A 16,177-nucleotide genomic window follows, 5' to 3' on the forward strand; every position below is an offset into this window, starting at 1 on the left:
AAAATTCGATTGATATAATCATGGCCGACTACTAAAAAGAAAATCCCAAAAAAAGAGTGTCAATTCATTAAAACGAGAATAAGTAGGAATATGTATTGTCAAAATATGCCCATTTCGTTTCTTTATCTCATGCAATAGTAAAAAAATGGTCATTCCATTAAAAAAAACTGAATTTTTAGTCAGATTCATAAATTTGGATCTCCATAGGTGCGGTCGTACGCAACTTAACTTTTTTTTTAAATACACTAAAAGAAAGCCCTATTCATTCTCTATGCACTAATACAAATAGGTTGCCATGACTACAACCGTTTTCAAGTAATCAATTATCAAGGTACCATCTGCAGCCGCCATTTTTTTTCTTACAGTCAAAATAACTTAAAACCGTTCGGCCTTCAGAGTAACGAATAAGTACAAATTTTCAAAAACATACCTATTTTACTTTCCCAAAATCGTTTAACTAAAGCTCCCAAAAAAACACCATGTATTATTCTAAAATTGATAGCACACGTTTATTAATAAACTTTTGTTTGCTGTGTTGTTAAAATTTGAAAAACTACATAAAAATAGAAATGGACTGCTCAACAAACGTATGATACACGTTTACACCCTAGTTCCAACCTATGTAAAGAGAAAACTGTGGTGATAAACGTTTAAAAATCATCGCACAAAATCTCTCGTGATCTTTCGGTATATTACCAATGATTTTTCAACGTGAAACTGAAAATTAGTGTTTGAGAACTAATAAAATTGCGATTTTTGTCCATACAAGAAAAAAGAACAGCATTTTATAAATAATGCTCTGTACCTACGCCCTTTTATTTGAATTAAAGCATAGCATTCAAAAAGATAGATAAAGCTGGATCCATTTCGTTCCGGAAACAGAAACACCTAACGCCTTAACTTACCTTTTATTGTTCTTGAATGAGACATAAAATAACAAGATACGCAGAATCGCATACGATTTTAAGTAGGGGAATTTTTTGCCACTCAGCTCGCATTAGGAAACCAGACTTTTGTTCCGGCTCATATTCAATAGCACTGATCCTTGAACTCGCTGAAATCGATGGGCGAAGGTTTGACATCGCTGTCTCTTTTCGTTCTCGAGTTAGACGGGGAACAGACAGACGGACAAAACCATCACGTAAGAGGAGGATTTTTTTCTTCGAAAAATTCCCCTAGAAAGGGTTCGCAAGGGTACGAAGCAAATTTGGAGTAAATTCAAGGAATGTCCAAAATCGTCTCGAGGAGCACACTTTTGTATGAAATCTATTCTTCCAAAGGAAATTTGGTCATCCAAAATGTCGAGTTCGAGGCACGACACCTAAAACCACACACGAACAAAATTTTGGTCAAATGCCAACGTTGTTTAAGGCACAAAATCTATTGATTTTGGTTGCGTATGACACCCTGGTAATTATCGAAAAATTTGTTTAACCAAATCAATAGGCAATTAAAAATCCACATTTTGTATACAATGACATTTTACATAAATTGACTTAACTCTGTTAGAAATTCGATAAATTTATCCCTAAAGGCTACATTTGGACACTTAAATGGAAAGGTAAAGACTCAAAAATTAATATGCAATCAATAACCTGATTGGTTTGCAATTAACCTGCAATACACATAAAATAGGTAGTAATTTTTTTAATTGAATGAATACAAAATTATTATGGCACTTTTAGCGACCAAAAAATCTGTGATTTTTCTCCTCGATCCCACAGAAATTGGTCTGAAGATAGAGTTGACTTTCGTTCCGCCTAGATTGAAATAGAAATAGAAATGTTATAACGACTTAGTAACATTTACAACGGTCGAGGAATTGTATAAAATAACATTTAACTTCTACAGCACTGGCAAAAATTCCAATATGACAATTAATTAAGTAATAAAAATTTCTTTACCTTGCGGAAGTCTAATCCCTTATTTCTAATTCTTCTCAAAACCTGAAATTCAAAATGTAATACTCTGGTTTGATTGAACACGCATATAACTTTAGTTAATTGATGGAATCAATAATCAATAATTGGAATATATTAATCAAAACAAAGACGATCAATTTCCATTTTTATTTACAAGTTCTTGGATATAAAATATTGGTTTGGTAAAAAAAAAGGTAATGTCTATTTCGTGATCACGTGTCCATAATAAATTTGGTCCTTATCTGAAATTCATCTTTCCACATACAGGGTGTTTTTTTGGGAGCTTTAGTTAAACGTTTTTGGCAAAGTAAAATAGGTAGGTTTTTGAAAGTTTGTACTTAGGAGTTACTCTGAACGCCGAATCGATGTAAAATACTTTTAAAATCGCCGCACTTTTGGAAACACCGGAAGTAGATAGTAACTTCGTTATATTAAATAGCAACCCCTATTTTTTTCCTTAAAGTCAAAATTACTTAAAAACCATAAATGGCAGATATCCACATATGGGTATCAAAAGAACTGAAATTTCACGTAGAATCCAAAAATCCAATAAAATAGGGGTTGTTATTTAAAATAACGAAGTTACTATCTACTTCCGGCGTTTCCGGAAGTGCGGCCATTTTGAAAATATTTTACATAGATTCAGCCTTCAGAATAACTCCTAAGTACACATTTTCAAAAACCTACCTATTTTACTTTCCCAGAGACGTTTAACTAAAGCTCCCAAAAAAACACCCTGTAGTGGTTAATTCTCCTGTTTAAAATATACATAAATGATAAAAATTTTAATCCAACCGAAGGAATTGTATCACTGAAATTAGACGCAATTTTCCAATAGTTCATCTAAATAATCAAAAAGCCTTTCTTTGGATTCGATTCTTATCAAATAATACAATACAAATCTGCTTCATGCAAGTAATTTTCATGGGTAAACGGTTATTGACATGGGTAACATTCTCTTCTTGTACCAAATTGATCCTTCTCTCATTGCAAAATGCCGCTTCCTTTAGAAATTTGGAAACACATTGCTCTTCGACGGTACGGTTGACTTTTTACCTGGGTACCCTGGTAATAGCGTTATCCTCGTGATGAATGCAAAGTTTGGGGGAAAAAAGTTCGTATGAATCGCTAATTCAAGCAAATCGGCTTCAACTTTGGGAAAGTAATACGCGAAATGGAAATTATGCAAAGGAATAAATAATAATAATAATAATAATAATAATAATTTTTATTCGTGCCTTGAACTAAAGCGTTGTGGGATATGTCACTACAACACAAAAGGCAACAAGTAAAAACAAATAAATAACATCAAAATTTAACATACAAATGCGAATTTTTTTTATAAGGTGTCCTATAATTATTCCTTTAGGGAATAATAACTTTTTGTAATTAGTAACTTTGTCACCGCTTTTTTAAAATGATGGGCATATTGAATGCTTTTAATAATCCTGGGCAATTGGTGCCAATGTTCCTTTATGTTGATATTAATTTTGCCCAATTTATTAACATGTTTGATTTTGCTTTGTAGTGTACTTAACCCCCAGGATCTATGCTAACGTGGGAAAATATGTGTAAGTGATAAGGGACATTAGGCAAACCCACAGTGTCGAATGTGATCCTCAATTGGAATGAGCATTAGTCTTGTTTTTATGATTTTGTTGGTTTGATAATATTGTTCAATAAAATACTAAGCAGACTTCAGTAACAGGACATGCGGTGGGGGCCGTGAAGTCGACGCTCCCGAGGGGCCAAATCTTTCCAGTTTGCCACCGCCTTTTTCCTTTTAAGAAGTGTGTAATGACATTAAATGTCCTTTAAAATGAAAGCATAAATCTTATATGCAGGTAAAGCAAAGGTAGGCGTAGCACATACATTAGCATTGCCCAGTCTAACCTAAATCTAGTCTTTTCTATTTAATAAATAACAGAGATTATTTCATTAAAAGGCATCTTCAAAGGAATGCAAATTTTTTCGAAATCGCCATGAAACCTTCATTTTCATGCCTACTTTATGTCAGGAAATTTTAGTTGCCATGACAGTGGCAGTAACACTTTACTTACCTGTCACCTATCACTTTACCAGACTCCTTCTCACATTATAGTATTGTCTAATGACTCGTGTCATCACTAACACATTGATAATGATCAAAAGTTCTACATGAACAGTGAAATTTTATATTAAAAAGGACGATTTCGGTAGAAAATTTCTTAATATAAAACTCGTCAGTAAAATGACATCATTTGACCCGGAAATTTAAAGTACTCGATCCTAAAGGTGCCTCGTACTTCAATATTTCCTCGCCAGTAATGTGTCATTTCCCTGACTTTTTAACTATTTATTTTGATGTTCGTGTAGATAACGTGCTGTCATTTATTAATTAATATTTTTTGCCATATTTGGCCGTTACTGATCGAAATTGACTGATTAATAAAATGTCACTTGAAGCTTCGAAGACCATTTCTATTTGTTTGGAAACCCTTCAATTAGTTTAGTCTGCATTTTTCGAGGATACCCCTCTGTTTTTGCTTTGTGCACGTACAACATACTATTAGGGTCTTTTTAGTTCGCACTTTTCGTGAATTTTAAATGGTTTCATTGTTGAATCACCCAATATTCCACTTTCTAAAATTTTAATTCCATGTCATCCTTACGAATTTGATTAAATGCCGAAAAATCGGCAACGTAATTGACAACTTCTTTGGTCTCATTTCCTTGTATACACCTTTTATGCTACTTTCAAAGTTATGCGAATTTCTAACTGTTTTTTTTACGCGAATCTTGTTAAATGAAGGATGTTTACGCATGGTTTGAAGATGTTGGCTAAGAAACTATTTGTAGGGAAGTACTGTAATTAAGCCATCATTATGCTAGGTATGCTTAATAAGGTTAAACAATCTAACGTTTTACTTCCTGATATAACAATAATTTAAATGGGAAATAAAGTGTATAATAAAACGATCACGTAACAATTATGTAGGTACCTAGCACGAAAAAAAAATGCTCGCGGTTCTTGTTTAGGTGCGGTTAACTTGAGTTGTAAATTAACCTTTGTTCGAAATAAAAATATTTCCCGTAAACTAAAGTTGGTTACTCAAATTCGGGTATTAAAAAAGTCAATTTACTTATAGACGAGAGGTTCATTTTAATTAGCCATACGTCCTTTCTTATACTTACTTTGCGTGTACCGATCTCAGACTCGTTTCAAATCACGGTAGGAAGGTAGGTGTTAACCTAAATACCTATAGCTACAAGTTCTATTCGAAATATTTATGTAAATCAATCTCTTCAAGTAAAACGTACAGTTTTTTGTAAAATCCCAATGCAGTATGGTACCGCACCCGTTCGCCGTACATAATATGTAACAAAATCACTGATCTGATTGTTAAAAGTAGAGAGGGTTGCTAAACTGACCAAAAAAGCACTTCTCTTATGCGGAAAAAGTGCTGTCTTTTATAGCTCTATTACTATAGGTTTAAAAAAATATGCAAAGGAAATAGCTGTAGGTAATTATGTACTTAACAGTACACAGTAACCGATTTTACATAATATACCTATAATCTTCAAATTATAGCGCGTGTGTTTTCTCTGTGATTATTTGCTTTTCGAAAAGAGCCGTTTTTTAATGATTCTAGTGTCCTACTTCTTTGTACAACGATTTAACTGAATCAGGTTTGATTCCCAAAGATGGTCCTATATGTTCTGATCAAGAGCTTTTACAATCGTTATCTATGCACCAACTTGTACATTAGGTCCATGGTCACTGGACGCAAACCTATAGGGGATGCTACAGCGGAGATGTAATGCTCATCCCACACACGGAGCGCGCCGCATAACTTTCACCCAAGAATATTCGCTCTCAAAAAATTATCGGCAGAAAATTCACCCGCGTGAAGTTAGCCCCTAACATTAAAGTAATGAGACGTCAAATACTGCCTTTGTTTGCACATTGATTGCACATTTAGGCACACCTCGCTTTTCGTTTGCGCATTTCCCTAAAAGAAGATCCTGAAAAAATAAACAAATTGGGGAATACCTTTACGATTTTAGCCCTCCAACATTAAAATAACGGAGCGCTATATATTTCATTTGTTTTTGACTTCGTTTATCTATGTCAGCAATTTTTTCTTTTACATAATTTTAGGCCCTATCGGTCTATTATACTTTATTGGATTTCACCTTCCTAAAAAAGAAATTAAGAAAGGGGAGGGTACATTCCCATTTTTATCGCATGTGACTAAATGAATTTGCGCTTATAGAATTTAGTTTGTCTATTTCGGAAACGGGGTGTTTGATTTCTGTTAGCCCATTTCCAATATCACGTTTATTTCGGTAGTACTGAAAACTGTGAGGCGATTTTCATGACAATATTTATTTTATTAATTTCTGCAAATTTATTTGTAAAAATGTAGCTTTTAATCATACTTTGGCCCGCTGGCAAGCAGGCTGGCTGGCTGACTGGGGGCAAATGCGTGCCAGTAGAAGCACGCACGTCGCACGGGGTCGTGTAATGAACAATTTTAGGGACGGTGCTACATATGATGTGGTGTCGGCGACATCTGGGCGCCATCCCCGAGTGTGGTGTGCTAATCTAGAGATTTTTCAGTTTTTTCTTCTACAGTTTTGGTCCGATTGTTTTCAAATTGGTGTCGTCGGAGAGATCTTGTAAACGCGCACAACTCCTGGGTGGCAGAATTTTTTTTTCCTAGGGATGAAATTAACCACCTTTTGCAAGACGCGCGTCTTCGAAGGGTAGTCAACTTCAGGCACCCAAAAGACATCTTCCACTGCGAATTTTATCACGCGGTTTAAAGTTTCTTAAAGCTCAAATCGCGGTCTCTCTTTCTCGTGCCGCCACTAGAAGCCCGAGCTATGAGAAGTGTTCCAAAAATTGAGTACTATATTGTGAAGGGTTTTTAGCGAAATCTACCAACATGCGAATTGCGGGTGAACGGGACGTCGAAAGTGGGTACCGACAAAGAGCATGTGGTAGCCTTGGACAAGTTCTTATTGATAGCCTAGTCAAAACTTGCCTGTTACTGATCTGCCACACAAAAATGCGTTCCCTTCGATCTCACACGAGGACTTTGATAATTTTTTATAGAATGCTTTTACATACATTTTCGAAGGTACGTATGTAAAGGTGGCATACTTAATTAACGGTGAAACCTTAGCTGCTATTCTAAACGTGCGAAACAATGAACTAAATAATTAGCCCAAATGGAACTGTTCAAAGTGTGTATGGAAAAATATGCACAGCAGCTAATATAACTCATCAATTATTAAGTAGCAGGCAGTAAAGATTTCTCTAGAGCCCCTTTTCGAGATTTATAATTATGTCTGCTTATTCGTGTGTCCGTATTTACAACACGGCACATAGATATACACGATGTCCATTATTTATGGAATATAGTTTATATCTCGGTAAATATCGACTGTATACAAAATTTTTCTATATGAAAGTTGTTTAACATTTTATTTCTCATTATAAGGCAGCATTCCATTGTTTTTATTTCAGAAAACAAATGAATAACGAAAAAATCTCTAAATTAGCACACCACGCTCGGGGTTGGCGCCCAGATGTCGCCGACACCACATCATAATATGTAGCATCGTCCCTAAAGGTGTTAATTACCCGGCCCCGGTAGGTACATGTACACTCCTCGCCTTTCTACAAGCGTTCTTCTACTGGCCCGCATTTGCCCCCAGCCAGCCGACCTGCCAAGTGAGATTAAAAGTTACATTTTTACAAATGAATTTGCACAAATTAATAAAATAAATATTGTCAAAAAGATCGCCTCACAAATTTGCAGTACTAACGAAATAAACGTGGTATCGTAAGTCAAAAACGAATGAAATATATAGCGCTCCATTATTTTAATGTTGGAGGGCTAAAATCCTAAAGGTATCCCCCAAATGTTTATTTTTTCAGAATCTTTCTTTAGGGAAATGCGCAAACGATATCTTGCAACGATGAATCGTATAAATACCTACTCCGCGCTATCATAAGCTTACGATAGACTTATTTAACTCGGTTCTCCCTGCTCTTATTTTAATTACAATGACCCGCTTCATTTAACTCATCCCGAATATACAACGTGTAAATTTGAATTGGCAGGGCCTTTGTCTAACATTACGTAATAATTCTGAATGAGTTAGCAGTTAGGTAGAGGTGGTGTTAGGAGCGGATTTGTTTATTTGTTATAGATACGTTATGTTTTCGCATGTACGCGAATGTCGCTTCGGCTACGTTTTAAAAGTTCCAAATTATGTTGCAATCTTGGGGAATTTCCTTTAGCTTTAGTGTTAGCATATTTACACTACAGGGCGAATTTTAGTATTTGTTAGGGGTTGAAGATTAGTATAGAGTGTTGATACAATTTAGGGTATCTTGATGATTTTTTTGGTACGTAGTTACATGTATTCGTCTATGCGTACCTAGATAGGGTGGAATGTTCCATTTTACGTTGTAACACCTCGCAGGAAGGTGACTTTTAAAATCAATTACCTACGATGTTCGTCGTCGGGTTGTGTGATGGGTCAGGGTGTTGCTTGTTTTATGTGGGGGAGTAAAATGTTTATTGAATTTGTTTTTGTAATACCGTTATCCTTTATAAATTAATAATTTGTTGAGAGATGAGATAGATAATTGGTTTTCGAACCAAAATAAAAGTGATAAATCCTCTGGCCTCACCTGGGTATCGTTGCCACTAAAGCGGTTTCAAAACTGACAGGGCATGTGAATAATAACTATTCCCCCTGATTCGCTAGGACGCGACTTTTAAGCTTATGTTTATGATTCTATTTTAATTCTAAATGATTTCCCCCTGGCTAGGGAACTATCTTCGCTTGACGGCTTGACCCGGAAGTCAAGTAAAATTGAATCTTATATTTCCACACCTTTCCCCCACCTTTATGCCCGAGTATAAATCAGTTGTCCTCCTTTGAAGTTTCTATACAAGACCGTGGTATTTTACACCATCTTATTTTTCATACATGCCAAATGTAATACATTTTTCATGATTCTTGAATGTTTATGTTGGTTTAATACTGTTATGTGATGGGTCTCGAAACCCTACTTTGTATGCGAATATTATATGTATTCCTGTATTAAATAATGAGGCAGGTTATGTATGTACCAGCCTGAACATTCCCTGTATTATTACAAAGACAGTAATGTTCTAGCAAAAGGCAGGCGCCTGAGCTCTAAACGTAAACCATAATATGTGTATTTTTCGCCCGCGCAACCCTGGTGTGTATGTGGGTTCCGTTACATAACATCCGTAATAAATTCTTTAACAAGGGGGTTATTTCACGAAACATGAGTGACCTGTTGTTAACAAAGACTTAGTGTTTTTTTTCAGCTTTCTGATGGTACATTAGAAAACTTCATATCGCTTACAGGATTTCGAAAACGATGAAACCAAATTAATTCGTTTGTTGTGTCACATAGTCACCATCAACACGGCCATGTAGTCCAGGCTAAATAGCTTTAAAATAATTTATAAAAAAAAAATTAGTTACCGGACGAAACCGGGTTTTTCAGGCAGGTGAAATGAATAGAAATTGGGAAAAAATAATTAAAACAGCTGAATTTTTCCGCGGGTGAAATCCTAGGGGTTGAAAGGGGTGGAAAGTGGTATTTTGGAAATAGTACTATTAATTTTAGACGAAAATGTTCATTGTAAAAGTTATAGAGATTAAAAAAATTAGCAATTTTTCTATCTGCATTATTTTCATATATACCCTCAAATTTTCCTAGAAAAACCGGAAAAACTGGTTTTTTCGTTTTTTCTTCATATTTTTGCAAAGAAAGTCGTAGAGGTTTGAAATTTGGAGGAAACATAGCCTGTTTTATGATAAAAAAGAAGATAATTTTCTGGACCTGTAAAGTTGAACCGTTTCCAAGATCTCACGATTTCTGAAAAAAACCACCTCTTTTTCAAGGGGATGAAAAATCTATTTTTTTCATCGTACAGAGGTGCGCGGGGTAGCAAAAATTTCGTAAAGATTTACATTTTAATAATCAAAAATAAAAAATATTATTCCAATAGAAACATTTTAAGAAAAGCGGCAAAAACTGGGGGAACCGTTTTAAGATATACCGTTTTTGTCAGTAGGTAAATAGCTTTTTTGGAATTAAATTAATTTAATGTTGCTAAAATATTTTCTTTTGTTTCCCATTGCTCAACTGCCTTAATTAAAACATCTTTATTATTTCTTTTTTCTGCATTTTTACCGCAATAAAAGCAATTGGAAGTAAAATCGAATTCTTTTGCTTCCTGAACAATTTGTTTTTGTTCACTAACTCTTCTTCCTGCCTGTTTTACAGCTGATAGGATTAAGCTGGGTCTGTTGATCGTTAATTTACAGGAATTATGAATAAAATCCTCATAAAGTTTATTCCAGGTTTTACATCTCAAATCATTTGCTTGGGCCGGTAAAACTAACGTTCTTATTGCAGATTTTGCAAGTTTATCAACAGGCCCAACGCAATTGCATCAGCTATAAAACAGGCAGGAAGAAGAGTCAGTGAACAAAAAGAAATTTTTCAGGAATCAGGAAGCAAGATAATCCGATTTTATTTGTTTTTATTGCGGTAAAAATGCAGAAAAAAGAAATAATAAGATGTTTTAACTAAAACAGTTGAGCATATAACAAAAGGGGATATTTAAGCCAACATTAAAGAGAAACAAGAAGACAGATTTCGAAAAAATCTTTATTAACATCCAACGTGTTCATGTTCATTTATCATGTAAAAAAATCGTGTAGGTATATCTTAAATCTGTTTTTCCAGTTTTTGGCGATTTTCTCGAATTTTTGCTATAGGAATAACATTTTTTTATTTTTGTTTATTAAAATATGTCTTCCCGAAAATTTTGCTACCCCGCACACCTCTGTACAATGAAAAAAATAGATATTTCATCTCCTTGAAAAAGAGGTGGTTTTTTTCAGAAATCGTGAGATCTTGGAAACGGTTCAACTTTACGGGCCCAAAAAATTATTTTCTTTTTTATCATAAAACAAGATATGTTTCCTCCAAATTTCAAACCGGATTTTTCAGTGAAGTTCTCGAATAATCGAATCCAAGGAAGCCATTTTCGTTGAGCAGTAGCTATCAGGGCCCGAGGAAACTTTGTTCGTTTTCAAAAGTTTTTCCATTATTTGTTTTTATTTGATTGGAAAATTAAATTCGAACTTTTGGGCTTTGCTCAAATAAAACGTGACTATGCAAGTATGATTAAACCTTGGATTAAACCAAGTAACAAATCAAAACTCTCTGCGAAATTGTGGGGGTGAATTTTATGCCCGATTTACTTCATATACTGGTGGAAAGACACCCGTTTTAGATATAATTTTGTCCACAATTTTTGAGAAAGGACCGTACCCACGTCGGTAGCCTCTTATGCTCTTATTTGATTCTTCTGAAATTGTTTAAAAATCAAACAACAAATACACTCTCCTATAAACTACTAAATCAACATTGATAATGACTTCTCATCCAGGAAACTCGTTTCAAGGAAAATTCACGTGTAATTGCCAGATCAAGAATGGACATGACCTACCTACTCACAATGTCTAAATATTTTCATTCTTAACATAGAAATTATATAATCGGCTCATACACCTCGAGGTCATCATGTCACTTTAACTTCGTTCCGAATATTAATCGATCAGGAAATTGTGAATTGGGGTTAGTTGTCGTTTTCTTCGGTCCACAAAGAAGCGACAAGGAGTGCCATATTTCACTTGCTTGGGCGCATTAACAAATAAACATCTACCTGTACACGTTTTCTCACGGTCTAACGTGGGGATTACCTTCTAATAATAATAACACACGACTTGGCATTGTACGTAGATATGAACGTGGAAGAATGACTGGGTGGGTAATGAACAATCCGTTAGCAACCTACAAAAACATTGTTAAAAATCTATGCCATTAGGTATGTCAGTGAAACTAAAAGTCTCTACCCGATTGTCGACAACGAAAATAATGCAGAGCAGCTTGCAAAAATAACTGTTGGTGCTAATTATCATTATATAGATGCGTATAGAAATTGCGCTTAGATTCGGCGTACCACATGTCCAATTGCTTACTTTCTGTGAAATAGTTTACCAGTTGAATGAGTAGGAATTTGAAAACGAAATGACCAGTATACATTATTCATTAAGCGATCATTTAAATTAGAATACGTTTCACACAATTTCCTTCTGATTAATTTTATCGATCCGTGAAAGCTCCAATGGTACCGATCTCTTCTTGCATCCTTGACACCACAATCTCAGTTTCAAAAGTAACATTTTAGAAGATTCTCACTTAAATACGTTGATTTTTGTGCAACAGCGATGACCTATTTGGATAAACTGAACGTGTAATTTATAAATTAAGTTTTAGGCCTTTACTTTGATGATGGACAGACAGTTAACTTTCTTGGTAGATCCATGCCGAGGTCCTTTACACTCAGAATTATCTGTCTCTATGATTCTGTTTTTTGGTCGCAGTTCAAATCCAGTGACGACCAAATTCTAGGTCGATTGGTATCCTTAACATTAAATGCGATTTAAGTGGTATAGTCAGAATTCAAGAAGAAATCAAACCCGCAACTCGAATGGTAACAGAGCAGGAGCGCAATCACGCCTAAAAAAATAAAGTTTAGTGTTGTTTCTATTTTTGAATTTTAATTATTTTGCTACCTTGGAGTAGTCTCGGTCAAGTTTGCAAGTCGCAATTTCCGTGTCACTCACCTAGAAGTAATTTTTGACCAAAAATAAAACAAAGTGCAAAGATTTCCCTGGCTTTTGCCTCGTAAATATGCGACTTGGACAAACAAGTATCATATTATTTACCATTTCCAGTTCTATATTCAAATTTATCACCAAAAGTCTTTAAACCATTTTGCTATCTAAGCCTGATGAGTCATAGTCACCGCAAAGTATTACGTGGGGAAATTCAGCGTCTCAATCCGTTAGATGGATGTCAAGATTCAAATTTGTAACGCCTATTTCATAAATAATGATGTGACTCTAATTTATTGCAAATAAAATAATACCTGTTTCTTGAGCAGTAAGAAACATTACGGATGATTATTACATTGATATTAATAATTAACGTAGAGTGCATTTTTTAAATAATGCATAACCGTGGAGTTCTTTCTTAATGTGCCAAGGAAAAGACATTTGCATACAATCGAATTGGTAACTTCATAAACATAATGAGAACATCTAGTTAGGTAAGGGGTCTTTCAATTTCCTAAATTATAGATAAAACACTCACTTTGGCTTGCTTCAAAAGACCTTTTATTGATTAACTATAATGTAGGGCACAAAATCGAACAATCTTTTGTATAGTATGTACATATGTGGAATGCGAATTATTCTACCTACCTTTTCACATATAGAGAGGAAATAGTTTAGTGCTTTTGGTCGCCAGCATCTATTGACACGTTTACAAATAGATGAGCAATGGATTTAAACTCCCAACAAATTGCAAACGAGTGTTGTAGTTCCCAATAATTAATTGCTTGAGAAACAGTGTTGGAGGTGCCGGAGTAAAGTGTTTTAAATAAATTAATTGCGATTATGATTTTATTACTAAACCACTTTCTATATTAATTGCTTACTAAATTGCAAGTGTTGAATTAATTGCTCTATTTATAACTTGTTAATTAAATGAGAACTGCTTGGTGACCCCGCCTACTTGTAAAATTGCCTTAATTCATTCTTTCTGTATTAATGATTGCCTAGTACTTGTCTATACAATTTTATGCTATGCGATCAAAAATGAGTTGCTGTCACCTTTGTATAAGATATGTTCTGAATGCCGTAATGGATGGAAGAAAGAAGCAGTTACATGTGTTTTAGGAAGCCGTGATAACCAAAAAATTTCATATGAAGGCGAGATAATTTCTTAAAAATTTTGACAATAGGTGTGCAGTAAAAAATTAACGCCAATTATGAATGCACCTAAGCTGGAAATAAGCAATTAATTAGAGAGTTGTTTGGCATTAAAACCAGAGCGAGTAGCTGGCACCCCCACACAGTTTCCATTTTTTTAACGAGTGGAGGAATGGAGCAATTAAGTTCAAACTTGCAATTTACTAAGCAATTAATATCGAGACTGGTTTAGCATTAAAACTATAACCTCTAACAGTTAGCACACAATTAATTAGATATTTTATCAAAAGGAAATAACATAAAAGTTAGAAACAAATTTTTTAATACTCGTTTGTATTTCGAGTTTTACCTATTCTTGAGGGTTCGAGCTTACCCCAAATTTCAATAAAAAGATTCTGAGAAGTGTAACGAGTTTAAGTGCTCTAATATTAATCCGTATCGAGGAAGTAGAAATCTAGTTTAAATTCAGCCGACATAAATGAAATATTTATTGCCCCATTATTTTTATACAACAAAACGTAACTGTACGAGGAAGATTCAAGAACACTGTACTCAATTTTACCATGTCTATATTGTTCAGTTGCCATCTTTTCGAGGAAAAGACGTACCGTTTGTACCTTAGGGAAACCACTGATTATAGAAAACACTCGAATTAAGGTAACCACAACTTTTTGATTTGTATAAAAATTATGATCGGTTCTTTTTAAGAAATTGAGTTACGTTTTGAATTTGTATCTTATTTAATAATCATTAATTGAACACATCTAAAGGAATTTTGGTTGTTTTCATTCGGAAATTGAATATTCATTTTAAATGAGTTTCGATTCTTTTAGTTAGGTAGCTATAAGGTGGAAGTTGCCATTTTTCTTATTGTTATTGAAGTTCAAATAGAGGTAGGTCACGTGACGATATTAAACCCCCCAGCTACGATTATGAAATTAATAAAAATGGCTAGAGGGTACCTTAACTATGCGTTTTCAAAAAAAAATGTTCAAGAGAAGCCCCAAATCTGAGGTTATGTTACCTATTTTTTGTTTTTCTTAAGTTAATGAAACTGAAAAATGTGATCGCTTCAGAAGTGACTGCTGCTTCTTGTAAAAGGTTATGTTAACTTCTTCGTCTAGTAAATTGAAATTGCGGGGTTTAACATTAATGTAATAAAAGTAGTATAATACGTATAATTTACAATACTCGACGACCGAGAGGGGAAACTCGGGGCACTCATCGCATCTTCCATAGACCGGCATCGGCGGCTTTATCATTCGAAATGGAAAGAATACGGTTCGCATCTTCCATAGATCGCTTCTTTGTTATCGACCGGCGGTAAACTTCGAACGCCTTTTTCGTATCAGCCGGTGACTAGCATTATCACGTATCACTCGAAAAGGGAAGGGACTTATTTGGCCAATATGTGTAATCATTTCATTTTAAATTTGTATTTATCTTTCTGCAGTCAAACCAGAGCGCCAAGTTCTGATTTTCAGATTTAGCCAGCCAAAATGTCATGATTTTCAAAATGGCAAACTGCGAAATTTATGGGTATGTATCTATTTCGCTTACAATTTGCACTTTGACCGATGGGCTCCACATGCTTTCCAAAAATGATTTAAAAAGGGTTTACCATTTTCATTAATTGATGGAATAGGGAATACGACTTTTTTCTTTCGGCTCTGTCTGGACGGTTCTGGTGGGACAGATCATAAACACGTTGACCACGTAAAAAGTTTTAGTTGGACGCCGTTTTCTAAGATGGTGGTCATTAGGGAATGCAATCCCGCAGCAAAATCTCAATTCCGGTATTTGCGGGATTGTTAGATGTTAATCCCGCGGGATCCCGGTATTTCGGGATCTCGCAAAACTTTAAATAAATTGGCAAATAAGCAATTCTGTGCGGTTAACTTCTGTATTAAAATAAATCGCTAATTATCACAATATTTAACAAAAAATTACCTTCGGCCTAACTTAAAACTCAAAAAAACCTTACCTGTAAAGCACAAAAAGTCTTCTAAGGTACCTCAAAAATCATAGTACATTTTTAACGAAAAAAGTTTAACAATTATTTAAAAAATAATTCGCCGTTATCAGTTTCATTAACAAAGTAAACAGAGTCGTCCCCTTGGTCGACAAATTCTTCAGTCCCGCAAATCCCGCGGGATCCCGCTGTATTTAGGTATGTGCGGGATTAATCTCGCAAAAATGCTGCGGGATCCCGGTATTTCGGGATCCCGCAATCCCGATATTGCATTCCCTAGTGGCCATATATTATAAATATTATTAGTGATATCAAATGATGATACTATACTAAATAGTAATTGTTATTGTGTATATTTTGATACTACCGTGAGTTATATAGAATGGTATGG

The 16,177-nt window shown here is 34.7% G+C and overlaps 1 protein-coding gene and 1 long non-coding RNA gene across 3 annotated transcripts in view; one reads left to right on the forward strand and one right to left on the reverse strand.

Annotated features, from left to right (window-relative positions):
* Positions 1 to 16,177, forward strand: part of LOC116177928 (mucin-2-like) — a 47,019-nt gene that overhangs the window by 4,127 nt on the left and 26,715 nt on the right. The gene's annotated exons all lie outside the window — the stretch shown is intronic.
* LOC116177930 lies at positions 11,541 to 12,731 on the reverse strand. Its single transcript, XR_004146780.1, has 4 exons — positions 12,615 to 12,731; positions 12,324 to 12,558; positions 11,892 to 12,271; positions 11,541 to 11,829 (listed from the first exon to the last, which is right to left on the reverse strand). It is a non-coding gene; the product is annotated as an uncharacterized LOC116177930 (long non-coding RNA).

This window comes from Photinus pyralis, unplaced genomic scaffold (genome assembly GCF_008802855.1).
Source record: "Photinus pyralis isolate 1611_PpyrPB1 unplaced genomic scaffold, Ppyr1.3 Ppyr1.4_LG8, whole genome shotgun sequence".
Taxonomy (NCBI): domain Eukaryota; kingdom Metazoa; phylum Arthropoda; class Insecta; order Coleoptera; family Lampyridae; genus Photinus; species Photinus pyralis.